This window comes from Capsicum annuum, chromosome 9, assembly GCF_002878395.1.
Source record: "Capsicum annuum cultivar UCD-10X-F1 chromosome 9, UCD10Xv1.1, whole genome shotgun sequence".
Lineage (NCBI taxonomy): Eukaryota > Viridiplantae > Streptophyta > Magnoliopsida > Solanales > Solanaceae > Capsicum > Capsicum annuum.
In genome coordinates, this window is record NC_061119.1 from 185,130,046 (window position 1) to 185,140,234 (window position 10,189).

At 37.3% G+C, this 10,189-nt stretch overlaps 1 non-coding gene across 1 annotated transcript; it reads left to right on the forward strand.

Annotated features, from left to right (window-relative positions):
- The first annotated feature begins 2,311 nt into the window (after positions 1–2,311).
- Positions 2,312–2,418, forward strand: LOC124887469. The gene has a single exon (XR_007045243.1). It is a non-coding gene; the product is annotated as a small nucleolar RNA R71 (small nucleolar RNA).
- Positions 2,419–10,189: the final 7,771 nt, after the last annotated feature.

Here is a 10,189-nt window from a genome sequence, read left to right on the forward strand (position 1 = left end):
GTTTATTTAGGAATGGATCTGGTTTCTAATATCATGAACATTGGAGGTTCAGGATTTAATTTGGATTTGGAGGGTTTCTTTTTAGATGGAGTAGGTAGTGGTGGCCATTCTTGGGGTTTGTAGGAGATTTTGAATTGATGTTTGACTTCTTCTTCATCTAAAGGCCTCTAGTAATAAGGTTTTTCAAAGCCCTAATACTCATCCCATTCTAGCTCATCTTTCTCCTTATTACAAGCTATAATCAGTCCTCTTGGTATTCTCGATACTCATAGTCAATATCCCATAGGCAGTTTCTTGTAAATGGATCCTTGAATCAATGCACAGTATGCTCATCATGACCGAAGTATTGTATCTAATGATGTTCATTCATGGCACTTTTGAGATAGCATACGGTATTCGCTGGATATGGATTCTATTCATCTGAAAAATTATAAGTGGGTGTGTACATATAGATGGATAGAGATACTTTAAAATGTTTTTTAGCGAATATACGATTTGGTGTTTGGAGATTTTGAGGATGAACTCTCATCATCTCATAACTTCTGAGCCATGACTTTGAAAGAATCATGAGAAATTCTTCTTTGGAAACATCTTTATGGATCTATATACGCTAGTACATTTCTTTGGTGGATTCTACGGTTAGAGAAAATGAGTGGTGGCCACATAGAAGGGATAAGTCTTGTCTATGGTTTTGAACCATCCAAACTATCTAGTGGTGAAGGTTTGTTTGCACAGGTTTATAGTCTGGTAGGGATTCAAGGATTTGGAGTTGAAGCCTTAATGCCTTTTTGAGATACAGCTCAGAGAGAGACATGTTAAAGTTAGGGAACATGGTGACAACGACTGCCCTTGAGTCCGGAGTGATTTTTGAAGTGCCTAAGTTCGCACATTGGTACTCTCCAAATCTGGTATCAAGAAAAAAAAGGTGTGCCTTTATCGACTGTCCTTTTCATGGGTAAAGCTATGTCTTTTCCACTGTTCCAGAAAATCCTTTGGCATCTATAGAGTGATAAACTGTTCAGCTGGAATCTTAAGGATGTATTGATCAAGTTTTGTTCCATCAAAGTATTCCTCAACTCCTTCAGGCTTTTGTTGATACAGCGAATCAATCTGCAATTCTAGATTACACTTTTTTCTAGCAAAGGCAGAGTATGGGTTTGGTATTGGTAGATATGTAGAAAATAGATCTTGCTCTTCTAACAACACATCTACTTCATAGAGATAGTCCTTCTTACATAATAGATTTTAGTTGATAGTTGGAGACATATGTAGTGTCTCTAATAATCTACTTAAACCAGTTATAGAAGACGTTGACAATAAAGACTCTAGGACTGACATCTTTTTGTATTTTCTGGACTATAAAGTTTTAATGTATTTGTTCTAAGGCTCTATGGAAAAGACTCAATAAAATCTTTTTGAATTCTTGGGGACAATAAGACTCTATATATTTTTGCTAAAGATCTAAGGACAAGACACAATAAATATTTTTTCTAAAATATAAGAAAAGAAACTAGGACAAGATTATGTACAAGATGTAGAATACGATAACTAGAAAACACCGACTCTGATAATAGAAATGAAACCATTAATCAGATATGTACAGGACTTTGATGGTGATATCGGAATGCAAAGACTATGAACAGATCTAAGGCTAACAGCTAAGACAAAGGAAAGTAAAAGAAAATAAAAATAAAAATGTAAAACTGGCTCATGTGTTTTTAATCATCAGATGTGTATCCAAACTCCTACTTTCTCCCTCTCTCTGGGAGTGGGAGCTTGTTGTTAAAAATTTTGTGCCTGATTTCCAACCCATGCATAGTTGTGCTTAGTTTGGAAATTTTAATTGTAGGAGTTACCAAAATTTTAGTTTCCACTTTGTGAATTTCCCACAAAATTGACCGACTCTAAATTTTCTCCACATAGTGCTGCATAATGATTACTACCTCCACAAACTTCACACCAAATCTGTGCTTATTGAACTTGTTGAATAGGTTTAAGCATACTAGTTGGAGCTTGGCCCTGGGACATACTCAACTTGTTGAGTTAAATTATTATATTGTTATAAAAAGTAGATAATTGTGCAGCCAATACTGTGATTGCACCCCCTTCTAAAAAGCCTAAAATCTTTTTCACTGTGACTCTCAAGACATCTCTATGCCAATTTGGATTACCCTGTACAATTTTATCCAATAGGGTGTAAAACTTTGTACATGTTTTCTCTAAAGCTTTACCACCTGCAGTTGAATCTAACAAAATCTTTATGTGTGGGTCAAGACTTTCAACAAAAGCATGATCTAATACCTTATTAACTTGTTGATAATGTGGGCAAACTCTGAGAAGACCTTTGAATCTCTCCCAAACCTAGTACAAGTTCTCCTCAGTCATCTGCTTGAAGCTAAGGATTTCACGTCTCAATTTTGCAGTCTTAGTAAATGAGAAGAATCTAATGAGTAAATTTCTTACAATATCATCCCAAAGTGAGAATGGAAAAAGTGTAAGCTTCATATAATCTGTGGAGACCCCTGTAGGAATAAATGTGTCACTAATTCTTAGGAAATTTTGAATATGGATTTGTGGATCTTTATGAGTCTGACCAATGAACTTCTCATGTGCAACAATTTCACCATGTTCTATTTTAGCTCAAACCTACCTCCAGGTTCTAGTTTGCATATGGCAGAGGTAACATTAGTTGCGAGTGGGATTGCAACTTTGTGCACTGCCCTTAGTGCTTCCATGACTTCAAAAACAACCTCGACCTGTTGATCTTGTTCAACTTGAGGCACTAGATATAAAAGTGTTGCTTCTCTTCTTAATTAGTATTAGAGATTCTCAGGTTTAAGATTCGATTGGACCAAATCCTTATCCCTTTCTAGCTTACTAGCTTTCATAAACCTATACCTACAAGATGAGTATCTAAGGCCCAAGTTTGTAGTAGTTATCAAATAAAATAGTAAACTTAAAACTAGAAATTTACTAATCTTTTAGTGGCCAGCAATGGTGCCAAAAACATATTTCATCCAAGCCCATACATAAGAATACGTGCTTAAACAAGTTGTAAAGTGACTCTTTTATAGAGCCGGGTTGTCGTACCCAAGGGACTTAAAGTTAGTTCAGTTCTAACTCCAACTATACTTATCAATTTAACAAATGTGAGTTTCTAACAAGATTATGAGAATTTTAAATATAAACTAAGAAACAAAAATAAAAAAAAGGTATGAAATTGGGATTATAAATAATATGTGCAGAGTTTTCAAGGTTGAGGCATCTACTTCAAATTCATGCAAAACTATGATTTCTTATCGGTAATAATGTTCATCTCGATTATTGATTTATGAATTAGGAATATAACTTTGAATGGGGATTGATTCTCCAATCAGATGCATTAAGTTATCTTTCTTTTATTAACCAAGAAGGGCAATTAGGTGATCTTTATCCTAATAGAAAATCACACTTTAACAATTATCCCCTAATCAATTAAAGATATAATCTTCACTCCCTAAGTTCTCTGTTCCACCCTTTTACTCATATGGTTAATTCATTTTAAGTCTTGGATTTATCCTAAAGTTCATGTCTTTTTAGAATAATAAATCAAGAATACAAGCACAACCACATGACATTATAAACATATAAATCAAACTAATAAAAATTAAGCAATCATGTTGTATCCTCAACAAATAAAACCCTAGTTGTATGCTTGGATATGTAGAGGGAAGTGTAGCCGGGCCGTGAAAGTGGAGTCTGGAGGACTAATATTGGAAACTATGTTAACCAGTGCGGTTGTCTATTGACCAGGTGGATTGATTTCCCTGAATGAACATATGAAAAGTAGGTTTGAGTCCCTCTTACTACATGTATTGGTGCTTAATTCACTTTGATTATGTTGGGAGGTTTGAGTCCCCCATGCAGGCATATATGGTTATTAGATATTCTCAAGTTCGGGTGGCTACACACACTGTGGCCCTTCCAGTTAGGAGAAAGTTGGGCCCATATAGCCCTGGGTTTCTTGTTCTATAACAATCATGCTACACAGCCCATGTTAATGGTTTTCAAGTTCATGCTAATCTTGTTCCCTATTCTGGCATGGTATATTTATATGTATTATAATTGTTATATACATTGACTGATTAGTTTTGAACTATTGATACTATTTTATCCTTATCCTTGAGTTACATACTAGCGCTCCAACCGCTAACCATCTTCGATGTTGTATCCCTACGAGATACAAGTGTTGGTCATACTATACTTCCTACTCAGTGATTGAACTCAGGATCAAGTTGTGTTGTCGTGAAGTGGTGAGCTTCCATAATTTGGAAGGCTCCATTTCTTATTTTGGTTCCTTATGTTCTCATTTAGTTTATATTAGACATTGGTTTTGGCTATGGTCGGGGGCATGTCACGATCGAATATTGTTTTACTTTTGGATAGAGGCTTTATGAAACTAATATGGGTTAGTATGGGTGGTGTCGTTAGTTGTTTTGGCCTTCGTATTGGTATTGGTATTAGGGCTTATACCATTTGACTATATTTATGATTGTTCTATCCTATTAAGTTGTGGATTCAGACTTGGTTATTATTTTGGTTTTGGTTATGATTGTTGGCTTATAATCGGATGGTTAGACTTGGTTGGGTTGTCACGGTCGTGAACCTATCCCAAATTCTTTGAGTTATAAATTCTCTATCTTGCTATATGTTTAGAATTCATCTAACTCAGGGTATGTGCTAGATTGTTGGTTTGGGAAATGGGGTGGTCTCCGGTCCTTGTTGGGCTTGAGATGCCCACTATGACAAGGCCCTCATTTAGATCATGTCAAGTTTGTATCAGATCCCCAGGTTCAGGTTCAGTTGGGAGTGCATAAAGTCGTGTTGAGTAGAGTCTCTTTTAAGGGTGTGTATCGCACCACACTTATAAGGGAGAGGCTATAAGGCATTTAGGAATATTTCTCTTTCTTGTGTTTTATTTTCAAGCTTAGAGTCCAAGTCCAGGAATCTTCTCTAATTCCTATTTGTTCACTTTTCAAATCATGCCTTAATGATTTGAAGCTCGCAAAAACTCCTCTATCCCAATTGAGGGCAAATTTGATGGAACACGCTCTACTTAGGGGATCTATACTCGATATAGGGGTCCAGTTCCTGATTGTTCTAGAGTCCTATTGGTTCCCTCTAGGCCTCCTAAGGCTAATATGATAAATGTTTAGTTTCGACAGTTGATTCTTACGATTGATCAGCTGGTAGCTTCTCAGGCTGAGCATGGTGTATCTGCTACTCCATGTTTTGAGCCTACAAGGGTTGGCCAGTTCATGAAATTAAATCCTCTTATATTTATAGGTTCAACGATTAAGGAGGATCCTCAAGACTTTATTGATGAGATAGAGAAGATTTTTTGTATTATGCATTCTACTAATATGGACGGCATGGATTTCGCTACCTACCAGCTGAAATATGTGGCATACCAATGGTATGAGGAGTGATAACAATGTAGGGGAGATGGTTCTGACTCTACATAATAGGATGACTTTTCTAGTGCCTTTTTGGACCGCTTCTTTCCTCAGGAGTCGAGGGAAGTAAAAGCAGAAGAGCCTATGAATCTTAGGCAAGGTAGAATGTCTGTCAAGGAGTATGCCTTGAAATTTCATTAGTTTTCTCGATATGCTCCGGAGATAGTGTACGACATGAGGGCTAGGATGCATAAGTTTGCTTTTGGGGTTGTCTTGGGAGTTGATCAGTGAAAGCAAGATTGCTTTATTGATCAAGGACAAAGGTATTTTGAGATTGGTTGTATTTATGCAATAAGTGGAGGAGGAGAAAAAAAGCATTCTAAATTTAGTGAGAGGCAGGGGAAGAGGTTTTGGTCTTCTAAGCAAAGTGGTTAAGATGAGGTTAAGTAGCTGAAGAAGAAGTAGAGGAGCTCTAGTTCTTTCTCCAAAGCTAGTGCTCCTTACCTGAAGCTTTCAGGTGATTGTTGGTCTTAGTATGATGTAGGGTATCAAGTAAAAGGTGCCCAATTGCAGGCTAGCGGGGCTCAATCGTCTCCATCCTACCTTCTATGTAGATTTTGTGTGCGTCGCATCATTGGTTCTATAAGGAATGGAAGAACATATATTTTATTGTGGTTAGATTGGTCACATGCAGTGTGACCATCATGTTAGGATGGCTTCTGGGGCTAGTAAGGCTCATGTTTCTTCTTCATCTTCTCTTGCACCAAAGGATGTTGCTTCTGAATCTATTTTTGCATTTGGTACTGGCACTGGCCGAAATCGATTATATGCTCATATGTCTCACTAGGATTCTGAGGCATCTCACGATCATAAATGGTATGTTGAAACTTTTCTCCTGTGATGTGTATTTTTTACTTGATCCAGGGTCCACTCTTTTTTATATGACCTAGTTTGTGACTGTATTTTGGTTTTGGTCCTGAATTTATTTTTGATCCTTTTTATAACAACCATAGTTGGTGATTCTATGATTGCTAAAAAAGTCTATAGGGGTGGGTGATATTTGTTAGTGAAAAATTAACTCTTGTGGATTTGATAGAGATAGATATGGTTGACTTTGATATCATATTTAGGATGGATAAGTTGCATTCGTGTTATGCTTTCTTAGATTGTCGGACCCCTAAGGTCATGTTTAAATTCCTTAATGAGCCAGTCATTGTATGGGGCGGGGGTTCTTTAGTGCCTAAGGAGAAGTTCATCTCATATCTTAGATCCCAAAAGTTAATCTCAAATAGGAGTTTGTATTATTTGGTCTGGGTTAAAGATTCTAACTCGAAAGGTCTTTCTCCAGAATCCGTACATGTGTTTAATAAGTTACTCGAGGTTTTCCCTAATGATATTCCTGGTATTCCTTCCGATAGGGAAATTGATTTGGGGATTGATCTTGTTCTGGACACTCATTCTATTTCTATTCCTCTGTATAGAATGGCTCCGGCTGAGTTAAAGGAGCTTAAGAGGCAATTAAAAGACCTCTTAGATAAAGGTTTCATCCATTCTAGTGTGTCTCCTTGGGCTATTTTGGTGTTGTTCGTGCGTAAGAAGGATGATTCCCTTTGTCTATGCATTTACTATAGTCAGTTTAATAAGGTGACTATAAATAATAAGTATTTTCTTCCTAGGATCGATGATTTGTTTGATCATCTGTAAGGTGCGAAGTATTTCTCTAAGATTGATCATAGTTTGGGTTATCATTATCTTAAGATTAGGGATGTGGATATCCCTTAGACTCTATTAGAACCTAGTATAGTCACTATGAGTTCTATTTTATGTCTTTTGCGTTAACCAATATTCTGACAACGTTTATGGATTTGATGAATAGGGTCTTCCATTAGTTTCTGGATTTGTTTGTCATTGTCTTCATTAATGATATCTTATTTTATTCTATGAGTGAGGTGGATATTGTCGATCATCTCCATGCGATGTTGCAGGCCTTGAAAGATCAGCGTTTGAATGCCAAGTTCTCCTAGTATGAGTTTTGGTTGAAGGTTGTAACTTTTCTTGATCATGTTATCTGTAGAAAGGGATCATGGTGGATCCACATGATGTTGTAGTGGTTAAGAAGTATCCTATACCTACGAATCCAACAGATATTCGAAGCTTCTTGGGTTTGGATTGCTACTATAGGAGATTTGTGGAAATTTTTTTGACTATAGCTACCCCATTGACTAAGTTTACCTAGAAGAAGGTCAAGTTCTTGTGGTAGATGTATATGAGGGTAGTTTTGAGAAGTTAAAGAATAAGTTGACTTCAGCTCCAGTTTTGACCCTGCCTAAGGGTAATGACGGAATCATAGTATATTATGATGCATCACGTGTTAGGCTGGGTTATGTGTTCATGCAGTATAGTAGGGTAGTGGACTATTCTTCTGGGAAGTTGAAAGTTTATGAAAAAAACAACCTTAATCAAGACTTAGAATTGTTAGTTGTGGTATTTATGCTAAAGATTTAGCGTCACTATCTCTATGGGGTTTATGTTGATATCTTTTCTGACCATAAAAGCTTGCAATATGTATTTACTCAAAGAGAGTTAAATCCCAGACAAAGGAGGTGGCTTGAGTTGTTAAAGGACTACGATATAAGTCTTCTCTACCATATAGGTAAGGCTAACATAGTTGCTAATGCTCTTAGCAGGTTATCCATAGGGAGTCTAGCTCAAATGAATGAGGATAAGTGGGAGTTGGTGAAGGATATTCACCGTTTGGCTAGTCTTGGAGTTTGTCTCACAAACTCTGAAGATGGTGGGATATTTGTGCACCAGGTATCGCAGTCGTCTGTCATTATTGAGGTAAAGTAAAAGCAGATGTTGGATCCTGATTCGATGAAGATTAAGAGAAATGTCGATCAGAAAAAAATTGTTGATTTTGCGATAGATGGTGATGGTATCTTGAGGTACCAAGGCAGGTTATGTGTTCTCGACGTCGATGGATTGAGGGAAAGGATTTTGGCCAAAGCTCTTGAATCTCGTTATGCCATTCACCCTAGTTCTACAAATATGTATCTTGATCTTAAGGAGTTCTTTTGGTGGAATAATATGAAGCAAGATGTGGCTAACTATGTGGCCAAGTGTTTGGTGTGTCAACAAGTGAAAATTGAGCATATGAGACCCAATGGTTTGTACCAAGAGATTAAATTGCCCGAATGGAAATGGGAAGTGATCAACATAGATTTCATTTCTAGTCTTTCTCGGTATTAGAATCAATGTGAATCGATTTGGGTTATTGTGGATAGGATGACTAAGTTCGCTCACTTCTTGCCAGTGAGGACTAGTTAATTGGCAGAGGATTATGCTAAGTTGTATCTTGCGGAGATTGTGAAATTGAATGGTTCTCCGGTTTCTATTATTTTAGATCATGGTACTCCATTCTCATCTCATTTTTGAAAGTCGTTTTAGAAAGTTTTTGGAACTAAGGTGTGCCTTAGTGCTGCTTTCCACCTGTAGCCAGATGAACAAGCGAAGAGGACCATTCAGACCTTAGAAGACATAATTTGTGCTTGCATTATTGACTGTGGTGGTAATTGGTTTGACCATTTACCTTTGATTGAGTTCGCCTATAACAATAGTTATCACTCTAGCATTGGTATGGATCCTTTTGAGGCATTGTATGGTAGGAGATGTTGTTCTTCTATTGGGTGGCATGAAGTTACTGAGGGTAAGTTGTTTGGCCCTGATGTGGTTCACCAAGCCTTAAATAAGGTGAAGGTGATTCATGATAGGTTGAAAGTTGCTTAAAGTCTCCAAAAATCCTATGCAGGTGTGAGGCATGGGGAGTTAGAGTTCAATGTTGGTGATCGAGTATTCTTAAAGGTGTCTCCCATGAAGGGAGTGATGCGGTTTTGTAAGAAGGGGAAGTTAATTCCTCGGTATGTTGGTCCCTACTTGTTAAAGAGGGTTAGAAATATTGCCTATGAATTAGAGTTGCCTCCTAGTTTGAGCTCCATTCATTCAGTTGTTGAGAAAGTGTGTGGGTGATAATTCATTAGTTGTTCTTTGGAAGGGTTAGGTGTCTCGGATTCCTTATCTTATGAAGTAGTTCCGATTGAGATCTTGAATCGTCAGGTTCGTCGGTTACGGACCAAGGATGTAGCTTTGGTTAAGGTTTTATGGAGGATCCATAAGGTTGAAGAGGCTACTTGGGAAGCACAAAAAAGGACATGAAGTCTAAGTATCCGTTCCTATTTTCTGCTCCAGGGATTTGTGCAGAAGGTATATGTTCTTCATCATACTTTTGTTTTCTAACTTAGTTAATGGTTAGAGTAGATCCTTAAATCTTTTCTTTCTAACTTGGATAAAGTTTAGTTGATATGTCAAAATGTGTTAACTCATGCTTGTGCTTGCCTTACCAGTCATTCGAGGATGAATGATCCAAATAGGGGAGAATTGAAACACCTTGACTTTTGACCAGCAGAAAATTTCTTGAAGTTGGAGTTTCTGAATAACATACAACTCTAGGGTGCTAGTTGTATGCTGGATATGGTTTAGATTGCCCTTCTCGTATGTTAATCAGTGGGTTTGGGTTAGTTTCTTTCCATGATATGAGTAGTCATCTTACTAGAAGTATGTTAGGGTATGAGTCATATGTGGCTAAGTCGTATGATGCCTCTAAGGTGGTCAAGTGCATTTTTTCTAAGGTAAGGGTTGTAGGGTACCTCTTGTATGATAGGATACAAGTTATTCTTGTGCGGTCGTATGTTGGGCAG